General features: G+C 46.2%; 1 long non-coding RNA gene across 1 annotated transcript in view; it reads left to right on the forward strand.

The window, feature by feature from the left end:
• LOC149868892 (uncharacterized) overlaps positions 1-25433 on the forward strand; it is a 170581-nt gene that overhangs the window by 14700 nt on the left and 130448 nt on the right. Inside the window, exons 3-4 of the long non-coding RNA XR_016441354.1 lie at positions 12635-12691; positions 13019-13085. This is a non-coding gene — a long non-coding RNA (uncharacterized LOC149868892). The remainder of the gene's footprint in view (positions 1-12634; positions 12692-13018; positions 13086-25433) is intronic.

Consider the following 25433-nt stretch of genomic DNA (forward strand, 5'->3'; position numbering starts at 1 on the left):
ATTCTATTTCTGTAAAGACTGGATCCAAAATGAAATGCTACAGATGTGTAGAAACTTATAAGCCTGTGTAAGACTCACCAGGAACAGAAGATTTTTTAAGATCAGAATAGCAAGGTCTAAGACAAGCTTGAAAATGCTGATTAATCATTTTTCCTGTCATCGAATTCAGGCAGCATTTGGCTTGAAAGGAATCCACGGTGTATAATCAACTCATTATAGAAGCCATTTGAATCGATGTTGGGCATGCAGAATGGTGGAATACAATGCTATAAAAGGGATCTTTTTCTGATCTGCCATTACAGGTTGGTGTCACCTATTGAAATAGGAACCACACGGGTTAAGTCTTTCTACGTACAATCTCATTAAGCATGAAAACACCACTGTTTTTTGGGTGGTCTGTGTAAAGGGTGTCACGCAGATTCCCCAGGTCATTCTGGCCCAGAAGAGGGAATGTTCAGTTGCTGTTTCATTAATTAATTCTAGACTTGGAAGCCAGGAATATAAACCAACATTTTTTTAGTTGTGCTAGACCAGTGAAAACAACAACCTTAAAATATTACGGCCTTTTCTACCCATACAAGTTGCACCAGCTTTGGTTTTGCTTGTGCCTGAAAAATTCAACGGCACAAGCTAACTGCTTTGCATGTGCAAAGTTCGCTTTGAAGGTGTGATTTTTTTGTTTTAATGGAAGGCGTGATTTATAAACCAATATAGTTAGTTTACTTGTATGTTGACCAAACGTAAAGCCTTGTCTTGAGAAAGTTGCACTGGTTTATCGAAATGCTTGAAGTGATGCAAATCTCCTTGTAGACAAGCGTTTTGGTTTAGCTTTAGCTGATTCAGAGCAGGTTTAAAGTTAACTAAAATAAGCCATGCATAACTTGAAATATGAGTGTCTACATAGAGCCTTGTCCTGTTTTAACAAAAACGTTACAAATGTATGTGGAGGGCGGGGCCTTATGCTGGTACGAGTGTATTGACCTTGGTGTAAATCAAAGTAGAATTTGGCCCAAGGCTTTATCTTTGCGTCCTCACAGAGGCCTTTGAAGGCAGATGTAAAGTCAGAGTTTAATCTCATTTGGCCTAACCCTGTCCTCTTCACCCTAAAACAAGAAAAAACAACAGCCCATTGAAGCCAGAGGATTTTCTCTCATGGGAAGGTGGTGGGGAGAGGAGGGTGGCAGAGTGAAGAGGGCTTGTCCCTTTCTTCTCTTTAAAAGAAGGAAATGCACGTGTCCAGAGCAGTGCTTCGAGAATAATATGCTTGGCTTAGTTGGAGACCACCAGCAAATGTTTTATAGAGGCTTGCCAAGATTCTGGTGGCCGTAATTAGCTGCACACAAACGGGGCACGAGACAGCCTACTGGCCTTCCCTCACTTTACCCATGGAAGGGGGACGGGTGAGACTTCCCTGCTGCTGTTCAGCTGTTGGTTAACAGAAAAGCTGTTTTCTATTTGGACTCATGCTGGCGCTGGCGGAGCAACCCCTTCTGCAGCTGTATAGTGTTACATGCTATTATGCAACACCATCCTCTTACCAACAATGACAAGAGCAATGTAAATCATGCAATCTAAAGGCTATAATTAAGAGGGGAAAGTGCATATTTTGCATTCAGAGGCCTACGACCAATTCAGATGAGCTGAACTAGCAAATCCCTTGGCATCGTCTTTAATGAGGAAAACTTCTCAAGTAAACTAAACCTTGGCTGCTTTGCCGTGTTGGGCCAGCACAGTGTGGTGTGTTTTGACTGCAACTGTCAAGCTTTGATCTTGGGCAGTTGTTTCCTGGCACAACAGGGTTAGGAATTACACCTTGAATGTTACAGGTGCAGTCTTAGAACTTTATACAGATCTCAAGGGCCCACAATTCAGAGCGCTCTGGATGGTGGTGCTCATTCAGGCCCATCTCAAATCAATGGTGGCCTGGTGATGGGAAGTAGCAGTGCCTCTACTCTTATAAGATTGCTCTAAGACCAATTTGTCCACATAGAAAGATTTCCCAGGCTTGGTGCTGCTCCCCTTATTTCCCCACCCCCCTTTTTTTTTAAGTCTGTTTGTGGCTCCCTGCAGTGTGAAGATATTGTGGATGTTAAATACAGCTTTAGGGGATGCTGAACCCTATGTGAGATTGTGGAGAGGTTTTAAAAGTTTTAGGGGAAGGGGTTTCCCCCTGCTTATTTTATAATCTTAAGGTCTGGTATTTCTGTCTTTTTTTTCTCCCAGGGGAATCCAGAGAAATCTCTTAGCCGCTCACTCAGTCTTCTTTCAAGGGGCATACTATTGAATACTTAACAAAGCAAGTTTCTCTTTCAGCTGATTGTTAGGTCTTACTTAACCATCAGTTCATTTTAAAAATAAAAGGCCTGATTCTTCTTTAATTCATTCTTTAAGTGTTAACAGATGAAATTCCATGAGTACCAATGGACTTATCTCTGTTTTACACCATGGGGACAACAGCCCTCAGCCCCCCTCTTCTGAGTTTTAAATGAAAATGGCCTCCATTCCCAAGTCAGTCCCATAGTGCTGCCGTTAGTAACTGTGAAATCATATACCTACCTGCTGTCCAGGGCGGCTTCCAGAAAAAACAAAACTTCAGTTTTGAATGTAAAATATGAGGAAGACAAGTCAGCAGAAGACTGTGCCTAGCAGAGTAGGAAGTGCTACTGCTGTTTAAATTCTGATGGCTCCACCCTTCGATGTTTAATCTTGCATTTCCCCACCCTTTTTCTGCTAGTTTCTTCTTTGCTCTTCAGGTTGCCTTCTTGACACACCACTGAAGGCCAAATTGATGAGGGTTACTCTACTTCATTAATGATGTTCGCATGTCACCAATTTGCGTACGATGAGCTGTACCTCACCTCACCCCTGAAACAGGACAAGTGGCCAACTTTATCAGAAACATTCTGCAAACCACAGAACTTGGGCATTAAAGATGTACTTGCTTGCAGTTACAGAGGGAATGTGTTCTTCTGTTGCTGACCCAACAAGCCCTTTAACTCTGACCTATGTTCATACCTACCCTTGCCATAGGTTTATCTAACTGAAAATTCAGGGAGTTCAGAAAACGAAAGGAGGAAACATGCATCGTTATCTAGTTAGTACCACCCTTTCTTTGCCTCCACTCAGACTTCCTGCAGTTAAACCCCCATTCTCTTACCCTGATGTAAGGAAGTAGAGGATGCCTCTTGCTATTGGTAACAGCGGTTTGAATGGAGGGGTTAGGCGCAGGTTGTTTCTGTTAGCAGGAGAGAGTGACAGTGAGAGTTGGGTGCTTCTTTGATCCAGACCTGTTTATTTACAAAGAAGATACAAAGTCCTATTTCTCCAAATACAGTACGAATCACACTTTGCTTACATTTCCACAGTCTATCTCAGTCAGCATTTAGCCCCAAATCAAATATCTATCAAGGGGCAGATCTAAGGTGTGCAGTTGTGCAGTCACACCCACCTTTGATTCCTGGTCCACCTAAAGTTTAAAATCAATTGCCTAGCAGTGGCCAGAGCGTTTCTATTTAGGCAGCAGTGGGGGAGACAACTGGCTTCAAGGATCATTATCTAACTGATTCCTTGTAAACTCTTTGTGTTTGAATACATGTTACGAAACTTTCACAATAAAAACAATCCTGCTGGAACAATTGGCCACACTAAAAATAAAACATGTCGGAGGTGGTTTAATTGATCACGATAAATCAAAATCTGCTGTGGTAAAAAGATGTCAATATGTATTTTCAGACGCGACTAACCTAGCGAAACAGCAATTTTTGGCACCATTTTGTGACATGTGTTTAAGCAATGCATAACGCATACAAGCACCCTTTATTCCACAGGTGTTAATGATCCTCTCTGCTTTCTTCTGCAATTCTGCTGTCTGTTAGCTGCTCCTGGTAATGTACCTCCTGAACCTTTTCTCAGGTTTATATCCTGGGCTGGGCATGATATTTGCCAGATCTGTGTATAGGGTAGCAGAGAGGAACAGACCCAGGAGTAAGGCTAAGACTCTGTGTCATAGCCTGCTTCCTGGTGTCCCCCTCGCCGTCACAAGGGAGGGAAGTTGAATGCCTCAGTCCTATAGAGATTTCTGCCTCTTCTCCGCTATCCAAGTTGCACTCAGGTGATAACCCAGGGTGCCAACCACTTCTGTCTGCATAGGAGCCCCCCTACCTTTCATACTGCTCCTTTGGGAACAGGTAGCAATTGTACTTGACCAAAAGGGTACCTTGCTCCCTTGTACTATTCTATACCCGTGCATAGGGTCATCAATAGCTCTTGCAATACAGAAATAAAGCTTTTTTGCAGCTGTTCACATAACTGGTGCAGCAACACTGACAGTATTCCATGGATAATGGACCTCCCCTGAGGCCTCGTCAGGTGTTTGATACGTCTCTAAAAACTGCATATTTACAGAGTTTGATGCTGACATCACCAACCTAGCAAATTTGGAGGAACGAATTGTATCTCTTGCGAGTGTATTTATGTATCAACCTCCTCTCCCACCATGTTGATTATGTGACCATTTTTTCTGTTTTTCTCTGTTGTCAGGCGCCAGTCTACTCAGATAGTCCTGTTCATCCTCATCCCTGTGAAATCTGAATAGTCCTTTTGTCTACAAAGATCAAATTAAAAAGTTCTCTTCTCAAGTGGATTCTTGGAAAAAAAAATGTTTTTCTTGTTGTGTATTTTCTTTAAAGAAAACTGATTTATGGTTGATGCCAGAGAGAATAACACCTCTTTTATTATTATTTTAAGCAGAAACTCCCCCCCCCCCACACACTGTTTCAGTGTCCCACTTCCCAGTTGAAGCTAGCAATCTTGCCTATTGACATTTCAGGAAAACTAAGTTATTCAGGCAGTTATAGAGTTTTGCTCCAGTTAGAGCTATGAGTTGAGAAGAAAGTACATTTCAGCTTTAAACCCAATTTTAAATAAGGTCTCGCCCACAGGCTCAAATGGTAAGGAAAGAGACTAGATTCAAAATGTTATACAAGAATCATTGCTATGTTCTGAGCTGCTTTTATATAGGCAATGCCTAAGAATTGCTTATTTGTAGAGTGCTACAGGTCTTGTCATGGATGAGGGTGGGGTACAAGCACAGAATAAAGTAGTGTCCTTGCCCTAAACTGCTTACATGTCAGATGTTCTGGCTTAATTAAAATTGATTTAAAAAAAAAATTACCTGGCTGAATCGCACAAAACTCTGTGTAGACATGTTTGTTGTTTGACAACTACTCTGGGGAAGTTAAACAGCTATAAGCTAGCTGTAAACCCACAGAATTGTGTTGACCTGGATTTGTGCTGGTTCAAGCTAACTGGGCTTTTGAACCTATTTCAATTAAAGTGGTGCAACTTCTGGGTATAAACCTCATTTATTACCTGGTGTAGGGCAGGTATTGACTGAAGTGACGTGAAATTGTACCAGAACAGAATGATAGCAGTTTGTATCCATTTTGCATAGATGGAAGAGCTGTTGTCAGCCAGAAAATGCTAAGCAGTTTAATCAGTGGGAGCTATGCCAAGGATCTGATTCAGGGCAACTTATCTCAGTGACTGAATATAATGGATGAAAGCCACACCTTGCCTAGTTAAATAGTACACCTACTGCAGTCCTTTCTAGCAGTGATTGGGTAAGAAATGGCATTTGCTGGCATGTAATTCCAACTGTACAGGCTTTGTTCTGAGGCCTCACGCTGCAAGCTCAGGACACAAGCAAAGGGTGTGGTAATGTTATCCTGCTTCATAAGTAGCCTCCCTCATGTCCTTACTACATTGCTGGAGTCTGCACGGTGGTAAGAGCAGTGGCCACTGTTCTTCTAGTCTTTGACAGCCTGCGCCCTGGAGCCAGTTGAGAGAGGGAGGTAATCTGTACCAGCAGAACAGCTAGCACAATCACTTTCCCCTGAAGGAAGGAAGAACTGGATTGGGGCTCTGAGTCACAAACTGGTTCTTGCTCTTGGGGCAGCCCAGCTACGTGCTGCACCTAACATTTCAGCCTTTCCAATTGCTCCATACAGCTATTACAGTATCCAGCCTCTTTTCTAGAGCATCATTCGACTATGGCTCTGAAAATAGGTTACTAATATTAAAGAAACTGATTGGAGCACTGGAACAAGACTCGGGAGCCTGGAGATCTGATCTCATCTCTGTTGTTGGCCTGTTGAATGAGCCGTGCCTCTGTTTCCCTTCCAGTAAAATGGGACCTCTTTTGAGGTTTGAAAATGAGTTAACAGTGTATAAGAATGAGGTGTTATTTATTAATTATGGTGGTGTTAGTGACTTAATTAAATGTTGAAAAACAAGCTAGATATCTAAAAATGAGGTGGTTCACTTTTTGTATTGCTCTTGACATGGCTAGAATACTTTTGGATTCTCATGCACTAGCTCAAAGTGCAATGCTATAATACTTGTGGTGAAAACATTGCACAGAATTATTTAGAAGGGAGCTGTCTGTATCAGAATAGGGATTGTGCCCTTCTTTGCAGCATTAGGATGTAGAAAACTGGCCCAGAATGTAACTGTTTTAGACGCATGTGAAACGGAGACAGAGAAAGTTTTAGAAGACTGCATTGTGATTGTTAAGCCTGTGTAATGATGCTTGCAAGGGGCAGGAGAATGAAAGACAGTTGGGCAATTAAAGGAACAATACTTTATAGTGTAGTCCATTTTAATTAAAATGATTTAGCTCCAATGCTAATCAACATTTTGAGGGAAGAGATTGGAAACATGCATCCTTTTTTTGAGGAGTTAGAACTCTCTGGATCTGATTATACCATATTCATGGAGGCTCTCGACGGCACCTCTGAGAAGTAAAGCCTGTGCAAGTCCAGAAAGGAGGCAGTGAAGCTGTCTTGGTGTCTTCCTCTGCTGCCACTCTCAAGTTCTCCATCTCCAGTGTGCTGGACAGTGGTGGAGGAGCGCTACCCTATGATGGATTTGCTGCCTCATTTCTGGGTGGAGCAGGAGGGGGCAGACAGGCTTGTGCTTCGTGGTAGTACACTCAGCAGCACCAGGGAAGCAGTGTAGACCAGCCTAATGCATCCTTCAGCAACATCAGGGCCAAGCTGGCTCCAAAGTAACATATTTACTCAAATAAAATATGACCTTGATTATAAGATAACCTCCCCCCCAATAACTAAGGGAAAAGGGTACAAGCCTAATTTTCTTATTAATCCCCCTCCTCTCTTCCCTCCTTCCCCCTTTCTTTTAAACCATCTTTTTCATCAATATACTCAATGCTGATCTGAACTGTGAATCATTGTTCAGTTTTTTTTATTTGGTTAAGGGAAGCAGACTAGAGGCCAGAGAAGTTTGAATAAGCCCCTCTGTCTCTTCTGTGAAACTGCTCTCCACAACTGCCAGTATTTTGGGCCTAACCTGCCTCATCTTGTCTCTAGCTAAATAAGTGTCATGGCAACCCTGTGTAGAAAGGAGTGGACATACAGGGATTGTTTCATCTACCCCGAAGTACAGCCACTCTGAGTAGTTTACAGCAGCTGTTAATAGGAGACAGCAACAATTAATGGTTGAATCAGAGCTGTTATTGCTCCTTTTCCCAAGACCTTCTGAAGCTAGTGTGTGGGTTCCTCTTATCATTTCAATGAATGTTGGATCAGGCCCTAATGCACTGAAATTAAATTGCAAATGGTTAAACTTCATTTAAACAGAGACGGCTGGGGGCCAAGGAGAACCTGCTGGATAGAGGTAAGCTCCTTTATGGAACTAGATCGCTGGAACAATACCAGCCACCATCCAAGAACAACTACATGTCACGTCCCAAAATTAAAGGCACAGGCAAAGTCAGAAGGGATTCAGGTGACTCGTGTTTTGTGGGCATGTGTGTTTTTGTGCAAGAGACAAGAAACAGAGAAGCAAGGAGGAGAAAGGGGCAGACGAGAAGCTTGCCTTCTGAAAAAGCATGGGGGACTTTGGGCTGAGGACTGACTGAAAAAGGGGGCTTGGCTCTGTGAGCAGGGAGACTGTCTTTTGTTGCTTGATCATGGCTGTGCGCAGGTATGGCAGGATTTAGGAGATGCTCTGCAAAAGGCAAAAGGAGAGAGAATTAAAAGGAATATCTGAACCCACCTGCTATTTCTCCGCTGAATGGAAAGAACTCAGAACACCCCTGATTTTTTCGAAGTGTTCAGGTAACACTCGCCCAAATTCAGTGGGTGTTGGAATTTGGCCAGGACACCCTGGGCAGAGGGAGACATTTATAAGCTGTGTTAGCAAGAAAAAGCTTAATGTTGTGTATATTGGTGATATTTAAGATAATTAATAGCATAACAGCACATATCTGAGGCTCTGATAATGGAGATCAATACCCCACTGGAATATGTCTAAAGTTTCCTTGGGGACCCTATTGTGCTGTTGCACTTCAGTATGTATGCAGTGATACTGCATACCTGTAATTTGTGTTACCATGACATAGAAGGGGAGAAAGAGGCTAGAGCTCAGGAAGAACAACTCGCCACAAGGACTTTTAAAGAGATGAAAATGCATACACTGATATCTTCTGTGACTCGTATAACATCTGCTTTGCTATGTGAAAAGAGCAAACTGAGTACTTGTGGAGATATTTAAAACATTTCAGCTTGAAAGGAGTGACAGTGTGTCCCTTGTAGATTTGTTCAGTCCTGGAAAACAGTGATGGGTTTCCATTCTGTGCCTTGAACTTCTGCCTGTCTCAGTCGCATTACCAGGTGGATTTGAGAGAACTAGTTGATCTCATATTTCTTCCCATTGATTTATGGCTTCTAAGCAACATGTACACGAAGTCAAAAAAATACATTAACCACTCTCAAACATCAAATATCAGAAATAACTATCCCGGTCATCAGGATACTGGCACATGCCAGTGTGGATGGAGGGGTGCTCATGAAATGTTGAGTGGGAGAGAGAGAGAAGATCTTCAAGACACTCAACTACCAGAATGTGGCTGATACTATGAAAAGACCTGACAGTTTAGGTGCAGGTGATTTCAAGATCCCTTTTTTAAACATATTGAATTTGCAAGGTTGTGCTTCACTGGAGTGTGATAATGTTTAAGTTGTTAACTGAACAGCTGTTTAAAACGCTTCGCTTCACGGAACATTTCATCTCACCTTCCTCATGCATTGACTTGCAGAGAACGTTGTGCATTGGAGAGGTGGTGGAAAACAAGGCTAAGGGGAAAGTGTGGAGGGTTAACAAAGTGTTAATACAGCATCATTCTTGTATTTGCATGGATGAGAGAAATACATATTACATCAGATCTCATTCTGAATTAGGAAGTTATTAGAAGTCTGGGTGGGAGACTCTACAGCTATGCTGAAGTTACTGTGCTGCTAAAAGCTTCCTGCTTCCTTATTAGAATTTGTGAAGTGGTGACTCCCTTTCACAATTCTTAAGTCAGGTATCTAGAGAAAAAAATAATTTCATAGACTCATGGTGACTTGTAGCAGGTTAATACTGCCACCGATTGGCTAAAGCAAGATGGCACACAAACCAGGTGCTAACCAGAGAAGACCAGTGAATGACTCTGGATATGGTTGCCTACATTCCACAAATCTGTTTTTTCCCTACCCATATCAAATAAATATCCTATGAAATGACAGCCAATCAAAATGTTTCATTTCCATACAATCAAAAATTTTGTTCCAGTTATATTTAAAATGTTTATGCTATAAAAGATTTAAACCAAAAAACCCTCGTTTTAAAGTAAAAATTCTAAATGTTCTGTTTCAAAAATGTGGCAGCAGAATATTTTGACACTATTGAAATGCTTCACATCTTTGGAGATATTTGATGTCAGATATCACATCCATTTTAAATGGTAATTCACCAGAATGTACACATCTCTCCTACACCTTTCAATTTGAACAAATCAACATTTTCTGACAGAAGGATATTCCACTGGAAAATTCTGGGGTAGCTCCAGAGGTGATTTTTGTATCTCAGTGCAGAGAGAAGCCTACAGCTTGCTTATCTTACCATGAGCATCTCCCTACCCAGAACACTGTAAAAGATGCCTGTGGTCAGTCAGTTATCATTTCATCCTCTGCCCCATGCTCCTTTCCTGCTGGAAAACAAACAGACATAAATTATTGTGGGACTGAGAACCCCAGTGCCTTGGACACAAGAGTGAAAAAAGGAGAGGAAATCATTTTGGAGGGAGTTGGCAGAATGCATTTTCAGAGGGCCAGCAATTGTGATATAGCCCCCAAGGGGAGGCAGAGTTCCTTCTTTAAAGGTTCTGGTTGGAGCTGTAGTTGCAGCTCCATTTGAACTGCTGATGTTGCATTTGATCTCACATGCTTGAACAGAATATCTTTAAGATTTCTTGAGTCTGAATAGGTTGAGTACCATCTTTTTCTTTGATATACTTTCTGTGCATAGACTATGTCATCCTTTCATGAGAGTGAGACCTTCCAGTCTAGCTAGCTTAGGTTCACAGGACCAGAGCAGACACCTTAGATCACCTTCACTGCATGCCCTTTTCCAGGTCTCTAGCCATGTTGAAACTCTAGTTTACAGTTTACCTCCCCACCAGCCTACAATACTTAAAAAACTAAATAAAGATTTTGCAAAAGTTCCAAGAAACTCTGTTTCAACTATCACAAGGCATGCACATATCACACAACTGGACAAAACTGTACACACACCTTTTCATCTCTCAGTTTCCTTAACAAGAATTCTCTAGATCAGGGGTGGTCGACCTGCAGCACGTGATCAAAGTGGCACAGACAGCCTATGTCTGTGACACTGTAAAGTCCCCTGGTGTTTGCTAGTATGCCTAGCTCTTATGGACCTCTAAGGTCTCACCATCTTGTTGGGATCTGGGTAGCTTAGTGTTAAAGTATTTCTCCTGGAAGGCCTTCAGGGGATTCTCTCCTATCATGTCTTTGATGGAAAAATAAGTATGTTATCAGGAGTAAGATGTTACGTTTTGCTTTCTCTGGGACCCTCCTTAATTTTTCTTGTCCAGTTTCCCAATTTGGGGCTCCGCCTTCCCTACACCCCACTGTCACAGGGGCACTTAGGTGCCCTGTTCCTATGAAGGGATAAGGGCAGCTGCCAATCTTCAGGGCAGCTCAGGTGCCGGTTGCTGGGGCAACCACACTGGCCAGGTGACCAGAAGGGGGCAGGGCCAGGCCTTTATAAACAGCCCAGGCTGAAGCCTAGGGGGCAGCCCCCCTCTGGCAGCCTAAGGAGCAGCAGCTCTGCTGCAGAGCAGAGCAGAGCAGAGCAGAGCAGAGCAGCCAGACTGCCTGAGTGGCTGCAGCATGGTGCGGGGTGGAGAGAACCCTGACAGGGAGGCTTGGAAGGTGAGCCATGGTGGCACAGTATTTACATTTTAGCCAGGGGGTTTATTTTTGAGTTATAGCCAGTTGGCTCATGGCTTTACGTTCCCTGGTTTGTTATTGTTACACCGGAGGGCCAGGTGAGGCTGTAGGGGTTGGAGGAGGCCTCAGGGGAGCTCCCCAGTAGCGTGGGGGTTCCTGGCACCCTGTAAGGGCACAGCGATCAGTGCCAGGGAAGGCACAGCTGTTTGGCGCCGGGGTGGCGCGTCGTTTGGGGGTGTGTTGACCCCAGCCCTGGGTGGGCGATAACTGGAGAAGCCTGAGCAGGGCGGAAGACCCAGACGGAGGGTCAGGGGGCCAGGCACGGCTACAGCCACCTGAGCTCCGACTGTGGGAAACGCGGGAGCCGAGACCTGAGTGCGCGCGAGACCGCGGGAAGCACTAGGCACTGGCCCGAGTGCGGGTGACTGTGGGAAGCGCGAGAGACAAGGCCCGAGTGCGGGTGAGATCGTGGGAAGCGCGAGGCACAGGCTGGCGTGCGGGTGACGGTGGGACGTACGGGAGGCAGGCCAGCGGGGCACTGCCTGTAAGGGAGAAGCCCCGGAAAGGGGCAAGCCCACTGAGAAGCCCCGGAAGGGGAGCAAGCCCATTGAGAAGCCCGGTGAGGGCAAGAAATGCAGAAGCGCAGAGAGACTGGCCCCAGTGGGGCACTGTTTGTGTGGGTGAGGCCCCCGGAGAGGGCGCGTACGTGAGAAAAGGGCCTGGTGTGGGTGAACAGTTGAGCGGAGGCCTTTTGAGAGAGCCTCTAGGGAAGGTATATTGGCGGGATAACATCCGGAAGATCTGCGAGGCTTGGGGCGTGCTAAAGAAGAGGTTGGAGGCACGTGTAGCCCATAAGGCTGTGGGGGTGCACCAGGTCACTCCTTACAGAATAAGGGGTCAGGACGAACGTAGCACTGTGTCCAAGAGGAAAAGGGCAGCCTCCCTTATAAAATTATATAACAGCAAGACGTGGCGGGTGAGAACGAGGGTGCTGAATTGCCTACTTGGCACGGTAAAGGGGGCGCTAGAGAGATGACGGCCGCTCCTTGGACCCCGCTCCATGACACCCACCTTACGCCAACCTTAAGTTGTTATCTTCTGCTCACCTCTAAGGTGAGTCACGGTGGCAATTTTTATCTTAGCTTTTTTACCTTAAAAGAAGAGGATGTGGACCTCACTTAGCCTGAGCTCCAGGTTGTAGTGGAAATTGACTTATGGTCCTCGCTGTCCCTGGGTTACCTTGTTTCCAGGGATGTCTCTGTTTCTCAGTTATGGCACTACTGTGGTCTGGACTCTTGGCTCTTTCTTCCCATTTGCAGGGTCCCTGGCAGACCAGCCACATCTGGAGGCATCTGGGATCCACGACTCAGCTTTAGGTAGGTACCTTAGCCCTTGCGGCCTTGTCCTTGCGGCCTTGTCTCTTCTCCAGATGCCCCCTCCTGGGGCAGCCATCACTGCTCCTCTCTGGAGCTGTCTCCTCCTTGGGGCTCTTCTGGCCCCACTGGAAGCCTTACTTCTGGTCCTCCTGGCTCTGCTCCTGGTGGAGCTTTTATCTGTGCCTTAAGGGGCTGGGTGGTGAATTGGTGCTGGCACGCCGCCATAAAGCAGGTCCATGCCAGGGCTGGAGCTGATTCTGGCTTGTCTTGGACCCATTGTTCTTTTTTTCTTCTCTTTTATTGCTGTGGCGTTTTCTTCCACCACAGTTTCACTCCTGCTGGGCTTCCAGTTTTCGTCCGTGTCCCGCTGGCTTGGGAGCTCTTTCTTTTTGGGGTAAGTTTTCCCTTGGGGCATTGCCCCCATCACAGACACACAGCTTACCAGGGAGGGGGCAGGCAGCACAGTGGCAGAGAGGACAGAAAACAGAGCAACAGATGGCAAAAGGAACAGAGGCAAGAAGCAAAAAGCAGAACAACAGATTAGGACTGAAAGCAGAGCGCAGACTGGTAGTTTAGGGAGGGGCAGTGGATCAGAGTGACACTCGGGGGTGTGTGGGGCTTACTTTGTGGCACACCTGACAAAAAGATTGGCTTCCGCTGCTCTAGCTCCCATCTTCTTATCCTATACAGTCATACTTTCTGCTTCTTTTGCCCTCTCTCACACTAAAATTATTAGTGAGAGAATCCTCTTATAAAGCTGTGGTCCCCTCTGTTGTGTGACACCCCCCGTCCCCCATCAGGTCTTTAAAGTTCTTTACTTAACCTTTGTTTAATTACAAGCCTACCTGGGTAGACTTGTTTCTTGGCAGGGTGAAGTTCTTTTTTTATGAATGCTTCCATTCGAATAGGATCTTATCCAGGCTTAATGACACTCCACTGTTAGTCCCGTGTCATCACCACTTGGCATTTCATCCCAGGAGGGAGATAGAGATGGTGAAGGCAAACTAGTTTTACAGTCAAAGCGGTTTACAAATTGATAAAGATATATACAGAGAGCATCTAATCTCCAACACATTCTTGAACTGTGCGTAGATTGATACCCCCATTGTCAGCCTTTTGCTAGCAAGGGTAGTGTTCTGGCAAGGGAGTATAGTTCTGCAGTCACAAAACTAGAAGATTATACTTGAATCCAGTGGAAGAACTACCTGTACAAATAATGTCTTGTCTAGGTTTGCATGTTGCTACTGGCAGCCAGCCATGGGGTGCTGCAATCAAAGTAAATCTGCCAAGTTACAGAAAGCTTTGTGGCAGATATATACATGAGCAGGATGACATGGTTCTTGGAGGTAATGAGGTGCTGATTTTCAAGAGAAGCCTGGCACTTTAGTAGTATGTTCTGGTGTTCCACATCATGTTCCACAGTCACAGGAAAGATGCTTCACTGGGGCCCATTGCAGTGGCTAAAAGCCCTTTGATTTGTTTTATTCATGTTGCCTAAAATGTACATACGTGTTTTTAAATCGATCAGTATTTCTTTTCCCATGGAGTTGCGGTTATGGTTATAAACAAAATAAGGGTGGAAAAGAATCACACATTCTGGATCTAGATACAGACTTCCTGAAAATATGGGATGACCTTGGATTTCATGTTCCTTTCCTGTTCCTGAGGGAGCAGCTGAAGCTATGAGAATAAATACAAACTTCATGGCAAGGTATTTTTTCTGTTCATAAAACTCAGCAGTAAAACCTGGGTAGTAATTTATCTGTTCTCTGTAAAACAATAGGAAATCTATGTTGTAGCCAGAGAGCTACTGACAGCTTCTTCATCTTCCACTATACCCCTATTAATGGGTAAATTGGTTCAGCTTTGACTTTTATCTGGCTGCCACAATGGTATCTCTAGCTAACTGACTGGTAGAAAAAAAGTTCAGGCTTCAATCACATCGGTTTGGGGTTTTTTAAGTCCTTTACTCTTTCTGTTGTCTCGTCTTCCTGACTTTCAGACTTTCAGCATGGGAAATAGCTGGGGGCATAACTTCAATAAATCAAGTTGAAAGAGCCCATGAAAGTTGTGTGCATTGTTTCTCAGCCTGAAATAAAAACCATTCCACAACCACTGCTGTTTCCATTTCAGGGATGGAGAAGGGGAGAAATGTTACTGGCATCATAGGATTGGTGTGGCAATATAGATCCTGATCCAGCAAACACATATGCAGATGCTTATCTTTAGGCATACAAAAAATGCCTTTTTGAGATCAGAATTATGCACTGATGTACGTATTTGCAGACCGATATCTGGATCATCAGTAGCAGAGAGAACTATTCATCTTTGAGCCATTTCTCATTACTTTTCCTTCCTTGCCAAATACACTTTGTATTTTTTCTGGCTGATGACCCCCAGAGTAATAAACCATGGAGAAGGAGGTTAAATAACGACTCTGTAGTTTTCAAAGGGACAGAGGACATTCAGTATTAATATACAAATTTGAAGAGAAAACAGCATCTGATGGGGGGGAGAAACAATCAGTTCCTTTTATTGCTCTGCTTGCTTTATTTTGCATGTGAAAACTAGTACCTGGGAACCACATAAGCAGTCAGATGCCGGATTAATGGTAAACATTTGTTTTGGGTCTCAGAAGAGCCACCTACACCATCACAGCCGTATGAAATGGAAGTTCTTTCAGGTGGTTGCACATTTAGCGCCAGAATATCCTGCTGTTAGATGGATGGTGTCAGTAGCCTCTGCTCCAGAGCAGAATGCAGAGTGAGGGAAGAAAAGGAAGTATGGGCATCAGTAGGAAAATGGGAAAGTCCAGGTAAGGCTCTTCAGCAAAGGAAGTGTAAAGTAACAATAGCCTGTTTTCCAAGGCAGCCACGGTGCTCTCCCTTTAAAACAACATGAGTTATGGTATGGCCTGATAGCGTATGCTTTATAACAATGCCAATGAGAGATGCATTGTCATATGTGGCATCCCCAGTGCCAGTGGGGCTCTAGGTGACAGATCACGCTTTTGGGCTAGGGACAGACATTACGCATAAGCTGGTTTAAGTGATCAGAAACTGGTTTAAGCCTGTAACAGAACAGATGTTCAGTGCACATAAACCAGTTTGAAAATGGCTGAAACCTGTTTTGAGATAAACCTGGTTGAAGGTAGGATCAGACTTAACTGATTTGGGTCAAACTGGTTTATACAATGTCTGTCCCAGACCCTTTGCTGGTTTAAGATAAACCAGACTCCCCCAGCATCCTGGCATGCTCTCTGGGCTGGGCGTGGCTGTCTGCCCCACAGCAGAGCTGGCCCTTCCCCTCTGCTCCCTGGGGGCAGCTCCAGCAGAGACTTCTGGTGTCTGCCTGGCTTCTGCTTCCCCCTGCCCCCTTCCCTCTAAGTAGGGATTCCCCTATCCCCTCTGCCTTACACAGGCACACAGCATTAGCCAGCAGACCACATGCTGGTTACGGTCTGTGCTGTGGCAGATGGGACAAAGGCAGAATCAACAGGTAGCTGGTAATGTCCCTCTGTTGTCTTCTGAATGGGCTGAGAAATGCCAAGTTAGGGGTGATAAGCACTGTGCTATCAATCCCCTGCTGGGCTAGTCAAGAGTGGGAGGAACCCCTCCCTAACCAGAGCATTCTGCCAGGGCCTGGCCATGCTCCCCTCAGCTCAGCACTTTGGAAGGCAAGGGAGGGCTGCTCTAGTGCCCCCCTGGCTTCTAGCCTGATCCACTGCAGGCATGTGCCTACATTTTCTCAGTCCAGAGGGATGTCTAAATGGTTACAAACTGATTCAGCCTAGCCAGGTTAGATTAACCTGCAAAGATTAAATCAATTTAGGCTCAGGCTTTTTGAATGTCTGTCTGTAGCCCTGGTCTCTCCAAGAGTGTCCTCTGCATCTCATTTCTTTGTTCAGACTTTTTGTATAAGTACTGCTTGACAACCCTTTCCTGTGGCCCCACACACCAGCATTCAGTCTCCTGGATGATACAAATGTCTTGGTTTTGATCCTTTCAAGCTAATTAGGGTGTGCCAGTGAGAGATCCTCAGCTTGTTGAATATATTCTTTTGCTTCTTTTAAACTGTTGTCTGGGACTTGGGCATCTTTTGGTGTTGGTGTAGTAAAGCTGATGGGAACACCTAAAAAGGTACTGATGGACAAACAAATAACTTGTAATAGTAGGACTTTACAATGGTTTTTCTCTATTAGATCACACTGTGGTATCATTTCCCCCTCATTTTTGTGGGATTAAAACCTAGAACAAACTAGTCATTGAATTCCTGCATCTCTTCATGTTCATGATTTTTTACTACATCAGTTGATCATGGCCTTACACCTCGTAAGTGAGCGTTTAGCAGTTTTAGGTTCCCCTGCACTTCAGAATAGTTCTGGTTTGAGGTAACTGGAGAGCATTCCTGATTTATTTGCTAATAATACTTTCTCACTATGTGGTGGGTACTGTAGCAAAGCAAAACAAGGGCTGTCTCCAAAGAAAAGAAAACAGATGGGTGGAGATTTTAGGGGGAAAGGGAACACACAGGTATGGTAGCCACATGGTGGTGATGGTGTGGCTGGCCACATCTGGTTAATCCAAAGTTTTGATGTGGCAATGTTTCATTCTTTTAGATATGATGGCCCCAAAATTACCCAAGAGCAATGTCATATGAGTTAAGTATGGGCCTCACTGTAGATGTTGGGTGTTCAAGAAGCTTGAATAAATCTGGTACACAATTTCCAGGGAGTCCTGCTTTTCCTATTGTAGGAGAAATGTATGGCTTTCCATGACTCTGCCTGGGCCTGCTCTGTTTTACTATGAGAAGAGAGGTTTTCGATCCAAAGCATAGGGTCTGTAGTAATTTTCCGTGGTGAAATGGCTGAAATTCACCTATTATGGAAATAATAGTTGCTCAAACTTCCATGCACCGCTAGCTCCCTGTGGAAGGTAGCCACTGGTGTATCAATTAGACAGAAGAGACTTGGAAGTCTTAATTCGGACATTCTGGTCAGGGTGCCTGCACTGTCATTATATAGTTAGGCATGGAAAGCCACAAAGGTAGACAGGAAGTGGGAGCAGAGGGTCATATTTAGGGATGAGCTACAGATCAGTCTTTATACTAATTCAGTGGCTCCAATACATTTCATAGCTGCATGGAGCAATAATGCATCTTCTTTCAAACATACAGGTATCCTTTTTTCCTTTGCTTTGTTTGTATCTGAAGACCTGCTACTGCAGTGGGTTTCCCTCTTGGAATGTGCCCTATGCTACCAGAAGCATTGAAGCAGCTGTCCCATATTGGCTTTGTTCATATTTGTCACGGGGAGGGGACCTACGAGCAGCCGTGATCTCTCCTGGCGCCCCCTACCATGCCAAGCTGGTGATCAAGCACCCTCGTTCTCACCCGCCACATCTTTGATGTTATCTAATTTTATAATGGAGGCTGCCTTTTGTCCCCTTGGACACGGTGCTCTTGTTTATCTTGGCCCCCGTTCAGTATGGAGTAACTTGGTGCACCCCAGCCTTATGGGCTATGCGTGGCTCCTACCACCCCTTATACCACGCCCCAAACCTCTCAGATGTACCGGACGTGGTTGGGTCAACTACTGCCCGTGCCCTTACGGATGTCCTCCGGGCTCGCCTCTCCCCGGGCTCGCGCCCTCCCTGGGGCCTCTCCCACATAGCACTGACCCACTGGGGCCTTGCTCGCGCTCACGCCCGCACTGGGGCTTCCCACAATTGGGCTCAGGTGGCCTCGGCCTTACCTGGCCCCTAGTCCACCGAACTCCCCTCTCAGGGTTGGGGTCAGTGCACCCCCTGACTGCTGGGCCCTCGCTGGCACCAGGAACCCCCACACTACTGGGGAGCTCCTATGAGGCCTCTTCCAACCCCTTATAGCCCCACCCGGTCCTCCGGTTTTATAAAACTACAAACAGAAAACTCAAGCCCCTGGTCTACAACATAAACTCTAAGCAACCTGGCTAACCCTCATTCAACTCCCTACCTGGGCTTCCTCCACCTGGTATCCTTGACCAGATGCTGCTCAGGCCATCAGGCTTCCCTACTCTGCTTGCTCCCGCAGAGCTCCTTCTTCCTCAGCTGGCAGAGGGGAACTGCTTCCCTGGCCTCAGCCTGGATCACCTTTATATAGGTCAGGCCCTGCCCCCTTCTGGTCAGCTGACCAACTGTGGTTGTCCCGGCAACCAGCACCTGTATCTCTTCATAGGAGCAGGGCACCAGAGTGCCCCTGCGACAATATTGTGCATGTTTAATAAGCCCATCACTGTGTTTCTGAGGTCCCCAGTCCTTCAGGAACTCCATATGGATGAAGCTGCATTAAACGTCATTCAATTCAATGAAGTTCCGCACAGACATGGAGGTCTGCTCACATGGAGTCCCTTAAAAAGACTGGAGCCTGGGTGCCAGATGGACACTTCATTAAGAAGATGAGACTGCTGTGCTATTGCAGTGAGCACAGTGTGGCTTATAAAACTAGACTGATGATGAGGGTGATACCATGATTTAAAATGTCATTGTCCTAAGCAGAGGAAAGACAAAGCCACAGCTAATTCAGACCCACCACTGTGTCCAAGAAAATTAATGAAAGGATACAATGGAGCAGTTTGAGACTTCTATAGGGACATGCTGGAAAGTCCAGAAAAAGGCTCATTAAAACATAAGCATTCAATTTGAGAAAAGAATAGCTCTTTTGAAGACGACAAGAAGTGCACCAGACAAATCTTCCAAGTTGCAGCCAACACACAGTCACTTCAGGAAAATATTTAAGTCCAGGATCTAACTATCAATGTTATTTTTTGCCTTTTCCTCTCAGTTTAAAGGAGAACTGATCAGAAATTTCACAAGTCATTGTTTCTGAAAGCAAACTTCTTCCTCTTTAGCGGTGAGACTCACCAGGGGATGTGCTCTCATGCTAACACAGCCAGGCTATAAGCAGAACCTGTGTATTGCTACTGGAGTTTTATTTAGCTTTTTGAGGCTATTTCAGAAAGGCAAGTGTTGTCATTGTGAAGTGGGACCTAGCTTAGGTGTGAGAGTGCACATGTGCCTTGCACCTTCCTGGGACAGGAAAAGGATTGACAAAGAATAGTGGGCACTGAGAAGACAACAAAATCCTTGCCTGTAGAAACTGGCCAAGCTATTAATTTTAGAGAGGTCTGTGTGTAGCTGTCCGGGAACACAAAACAAACAAAGAACCAGGCCTAAGCCACAGGTCTCTTCAGAATGAAAGAGGTCTTTTTCTCTAAGCAAATGAAGATGTGGGTTACAAGGGTCAATGCAAGAATCCACCCAGTCCTAAGGTAGGAAGTAACTAGGCAGAGTGTTCCATTAGACTCTGAGTAGTAACATGGGTTCCAAGTTTCCTCCTTAATGTACAGGCCCAAGTTTGTTCTTAGTTAATTTCCTTAATTCTTGGAAAGACACTGCACAGTGATGGAAAGACACTGCATATTGTGCTCAAGCCAAGTCAAGTCAGTCCCAAGGCCACTGTGACCATTGGGGCACCTTAGATGCTGTGCATCACTGGTGATTCTTTGGACAAAGTGACCTAGTGGTGCCCATCACCTCTCCAGGTATGGATGGCCATTGGTTCACAGGGAGCTCGTCTGTCCTTTGACAGGTCTTGTTTTCAGTCCTGCTGGGTATCCACACCATCCTTACCCAGGCTAACCCAGTTGAGGGCACCAGTTTAGTTTCTGACAACCCGACCATAGAACAGGCTGTACTGGTTTTCATGGTACCAGATAGTAGACCACGAGAGGCCTGGCCTGACAGGGAATGTTGTGCTAGAAAACCAAAAATCATTATTTGATAACCAGCTGGCTGATATATGTGTAATTTGTTGAGGTACTTTTGTGGCTGGTCCTGCCACAGGTATAAAAGAGCTCTCAAGTGACAGGAGGCTCTCCTGGCTCAAGTGACAGGAGGCTGATTTTTGGAGATGAGGTTCTTGTTTCACAGGTATGTTACAACTTCCAAAACTCACTCCACAGCACATCAATTTTGTTTCACAGGGGCCTTGTTTATGTGAGACCTGTACTGTGCAGTAGACTAATCTACTATGCATTAAAGTGTCACTGTCTACACTTGCAGGTGCTTACTGTGCAGTAGTTTACTGGGGCGTATGTAGACGAAATGAGAAGCATGTGTGCACAACACTCTAAAGTGGGTTAAATGATTTTGCACCGTTTTAATGGCATTGGTGCTTGCACTTGTCAATGGCACATTGCGCATTAATTCCAGCTGCTGTAGCACATCCGGTGGCGTAACACACCTTAAATGACTTTGGGACGTAGCAAACTAAAACACCTCTGAGGAGTTTTAGTTTGCTGCCCTACAGCCACGAAGTGAAGCACTGGGCTCAGTGCAGCTCAGGGGCCATGCACGTAGCCTGTATATGCAGCCTGGCAGTGGACCAGGAAGGCAGGCTCCACCAAAGGGAAAAAAAAAAAAAGGTGAGCCTGATTTTTTTATTTTCTCCCCCTGGAGCCTGTCTGCCTGCATGAGCTATGTGGGGACCCAGTCCTTCTCTCTGTGGCTGCGGTGCCCTCCAGGACCACCCAAGTTGGGTGCCTGTGGGTGGGTGCTGCCTGGTGGGGGGGCTGCCGCTGCCATGGAGGGAAGTACCAGCCTCCCCTCCCCCACAGCCCGGCCAGCAGCTCACCCTCTCCTCCCCACCAACGGAGAGGCAGGTTGGACAGGGGTGTACATGGCACAGGGTGTTTTTAAAAACCCACTGCTTCAATTTAGGGTGAAGCAACCCCCCGTTTCTTCTGCACACACCCCTGCACAGTAAATTTACTACCTGCATATGCAGGTCTCCTATCACTTGAGCTAAGAGACCAATACATTTACTCCTCAATAAAGCCAAATAGCATTAATTGCATGTGTAGAGACTCCCAGGGACTGTAAATAAAGTATGGTCTGTTTATTTACTTCTCTGGTAATGGAGTCTGTTGTAGGTATGCTCCTTGATGGAGAAACCTGATGGACTGGGCAATAGTTACTTTTAAGAGATATCTGTTGTAGTCATAGAAGTTTAAGCTGGTGGTCCTTAGGTTTACCTTTCATCTAGTGTGCTGGTTGGTCAAGGCCAATAGTAGTTAACAAGATTCTAGTAGCATAGTTAGGGACAGATTCTGTTCTGCACCAACCCTGGCCCCAGCACCATCCCTGGTGGTAAGTGGACTTGTGTGTCTAAGTCTGATTCCATTCCATCCTGCTTGGGTCCCTAAAAACCAGTAATGCAAAAAGCAGATGGGTCCTTTTCCTCCTTGCAGCTTTTCTGTGGCCAGGTCTTGCTGGTAAGATAATGGGGTGCTACAACAGGAGATGCATTAATGGATTTTCAGGACTTGAACATAATGGAATAGAATTGCTTAGGCACCTTAGTCCACTTAGAAGTCTGATGGGTGAAACAATCTGGCTTTTACTGGCCACATCTACAGTGGACACTTACTGTGCAGTGGCTTGTTACTACTGCACAGTAGCGTCGCTGGGCACGAACCGTGATGTGATGCTACTGCACAGCAGTAATGAGCTACTGCACAGCAAGCATCACTGGGTAACTGTGCCGGAATGCTACTGTGCAGTAACACTGGTTACTGCGCAGTCATTTAGTACTTGGTTATGCAAGTACTAAATGGTAACAACTGTGCAGTGGGCAGCATGAGTAGATGCACCCACTGTATCGTTGTTATGAAGGAGAGCTGGATGTCCAGGCTATCTCCTTGTGCTACCAATTGGTAGATATATTTATTCACTGCTAACTGTATTTTTATTTATATATTTATTTTGTCAGTATTTGTTTGTTCTAATAATTTGTTACCTTGCAGGATCTGGGAGAGAGGAATTAAGTCTAGGGTGGGAAAAATACAAAATGGATTATAATTTATACTGCATCAGAATGCTAGCTCTTCTGACAGGGTTACAGGGAGTTAAAATGAGTCCCTATGATGACATTTTTCTAACTTAGCCATTGTGTGCACATCTATATGCAGATGCCTTCTGAGCTACTATCTCACCTAAACTTGAAGCAGGGCTGCCCCACATTTTTTTGGGGCCCCCCTGCTGTGAAGAAGCTGGTGGTGGCGGGAGTGGCAAGTAGCTGAAGAAGCTGGTAGCAGCCGCGGCAGCAGTGGGGGGTGGGGTGGGGTGGGGTGAGTGCCAGAGGAAGAAAAAATTTAGCGGGGGGCTGAAAAAAGATTGGGGAAAAGTTGGGGGAGGGGAGGGAGGGGAAAAGGTCATGGAGAAGAGCAGCATTGCCCAGTGCTGTGCTGGCCCCAGAGCTTTGCCCTGTTCCTGGCCTTGATGCACCGACTCAGGCCTGGGACCTGTTCCCAGCAGGCGTTGCGCCAACTCTGTCCCCAGTGGGTGTTGTGCCAACCCTGGCCCCAGCATAATCTCTGGTGGGTGCTATGTCAGCCCTAACTCTGGCTGTACACTGGCTTTGGCCTTGGCAGGCACCACGCTCACTCCAGCCCTGCGGCCAGCTCTGACTCGCCCCAGCCCCAGCCCTGGCCCATTCCTGCACCAGCCCTGGCTCTGGCAGGCACTGTGCTGTACCTGTCCCCTTGTCAGTCCCATGCCCTGCCCCAACTGCCTGACCCTACCCCCAGTCCTAGCCCCACTCCCTCCTTAACTGCTGCCTGTGGGCACCCCTCCCCACTCCTGCTGCAGCTGCAGGAAGGCCATGGCTGGGCTGCCTCCCCACCCTACCACTGCCCTCTGTTTGGGGGGGCTAAGCCTGGTTAGCTCCCCCTTCCACTGCCTATGCCCTCCCCACAGACAGCCCTCTGCCTTCTCCCTGCCACCCCCCCCTGCAGCCACCCATGGCTCAGTCTCATTTTGCTTCGCCCCCCTCCCCGTTACACTCACGTGCACGGAGCTGTTGTGTGGCTGTCTTGAGCAGCCCTCCTGATGCAGAGGGCTGGGCTGGGCTGGGCCTGACGGAGCCCTGTGCTGTGTCTGTGGGCAGGCAGCGGATCTGGGAGGGATAGCTCATATTGGGAGGGGAGGGGGGGCTAACAAGAATTTGGGGGGGCTCTAGCACTGTGGCCCGCAAAGGTGCAGTGTAGTGCAGTGCTCCTGGCTCAGCTGGCTTGGCTCCTACTGCCTTCCAGGTAAGGCAGGGTTTGGCCCCCTCCCCACAGGCACGGTACCACCCGACCTGCAGGTGTGGTATGGCTCTTCAGGCAAGACCCCATGCTGACCCCCCTCCCTCAGCCCCATTGGTGGAGGTGGGGCCCCACTTCCAGCTGCCAGGGAAGCAAATGCAAAAGCCGCAGTTTTAAACTTGGTGCTGAAAATGGGTGCTGAGTTTAAAGCTGCCGCTTTCACCTCCCTGCTAATGAGGATCCTGAGGCCTCGAATTGGAAGGGGCCCCTGGGCATGTGCCCAGTTTGCCCATGCATTGATGTGAGCTGAGTCAGCTGACAAAGCCAGTAGAGGCATTGGTTGTGGGATGGGGGGTGGTAAGTGGCCAGCCACATGGGGACTCTTGGCTGTGGTGCCCCCTCTGGCCACAGGTTTTGCAGGCATGGATGGGCTGGCCCTGCCTTGAAGAAGGACACTGAAGTTTACTATAGCTGAACACAGATATCATGAACAGAGTCAACAACATGATGCTGAGTGCAGCTTAGCAAGCATATGTAGACTCAGACAAACTAATTAAGTTTAACCTCTGATCTGATGAATTCCAGCTAGCTGTGCTTAAGCCTTTCTTGGGTAAGGGTTTAAGTGCTGTTAGCTGAAATGATATTGAATATGGTTTGTCCTGCTTGTGCTACTTGCTTATTCACATAAACATGATTGTCTACAATTGTGTTTGGCCATGGTAAAACTTCACAGTGTGGATCAGGTCTCTGAGGGTTGTCTAAACTACTTCCAACTGTACTAGGATGTGTTGCTCTGAAAAGATGCCTCAGCCATTCACTCTCACTCTATGCACACTGAATGCTAAAAAAAGAAATGTAGTGTGTGTGTGTGTGTGTGTAACCTTTCTGCTGGGCTCTGGTCAGCAGCAAGGGGCTGGGTTCACATTTTGAGGTACCCCATAAATTATACCAGTGGCTTGAGTCCCCACCCAGAAACCTGGGAACACTAAATTGCTGGGGTTGTTTGACCCCAGTACTCTTTTCTGCCATGGCAGGGGGTCGGACTCGATGATCTGCTCAGGTCCCTTCCAACCCTAGAAACTATGAAACTATGAAATTTGTGGGGGTGTCCCATATAAACAAACCTCCGTCCTCGCAAGCAGTGTAAACACAAAACCTCCAAATTTATTAGACAATAAAAACAAACAAACAAAAAAACCCCCCAAAAGAAAACACTAAATATAATTTTAAAACACTATTAACGGCAAAATCCATAGGTGGCACCCTCTTGGAGAGGCTTCACTTGTACCCAGGCAGCCTGGGACTTGGGCTCCCTAACAGGTAGTTCCTGGGGCCTGCACTCCTATACCTGTCCTTCAGCGATGGGCTGGAGAGGGGGGCCTACACTGGAGAATCCCATGAGCTGCTGCTTGTGTTCACTGTGTGCAGGGAGCTGCTGAAAGCATGGGTCCTTCTGCATTACAAGGCTCTCCATTGCTCCTGGAGAAGTGGTAGAGTGCTGATCTTTGCTCCCATGGAGAGGCTGTGTGTATGTGTGACTAGCTCCAGCCAGCATGCATGTACCCCAAAACTTCTGGGCTGGATTATATGGCCTGCTGAATGAAACAAAAACCGCAGAAC

This window comes from Crocodylus siamensis, chromosome 3 (assembly GCF_052110815.1).
Source record: "Crocodylus siamensis isolate JL-2025a chromosome 3, ASM5211081v1, whole genome shotgun sequence".
Taxonomy (NCBI): domain Eukaryota; kingdom Metazoa; phylum Chordata; order Crocodylia; family Crocodylidae; genus Crocodylus; species Crocodylus siamensis.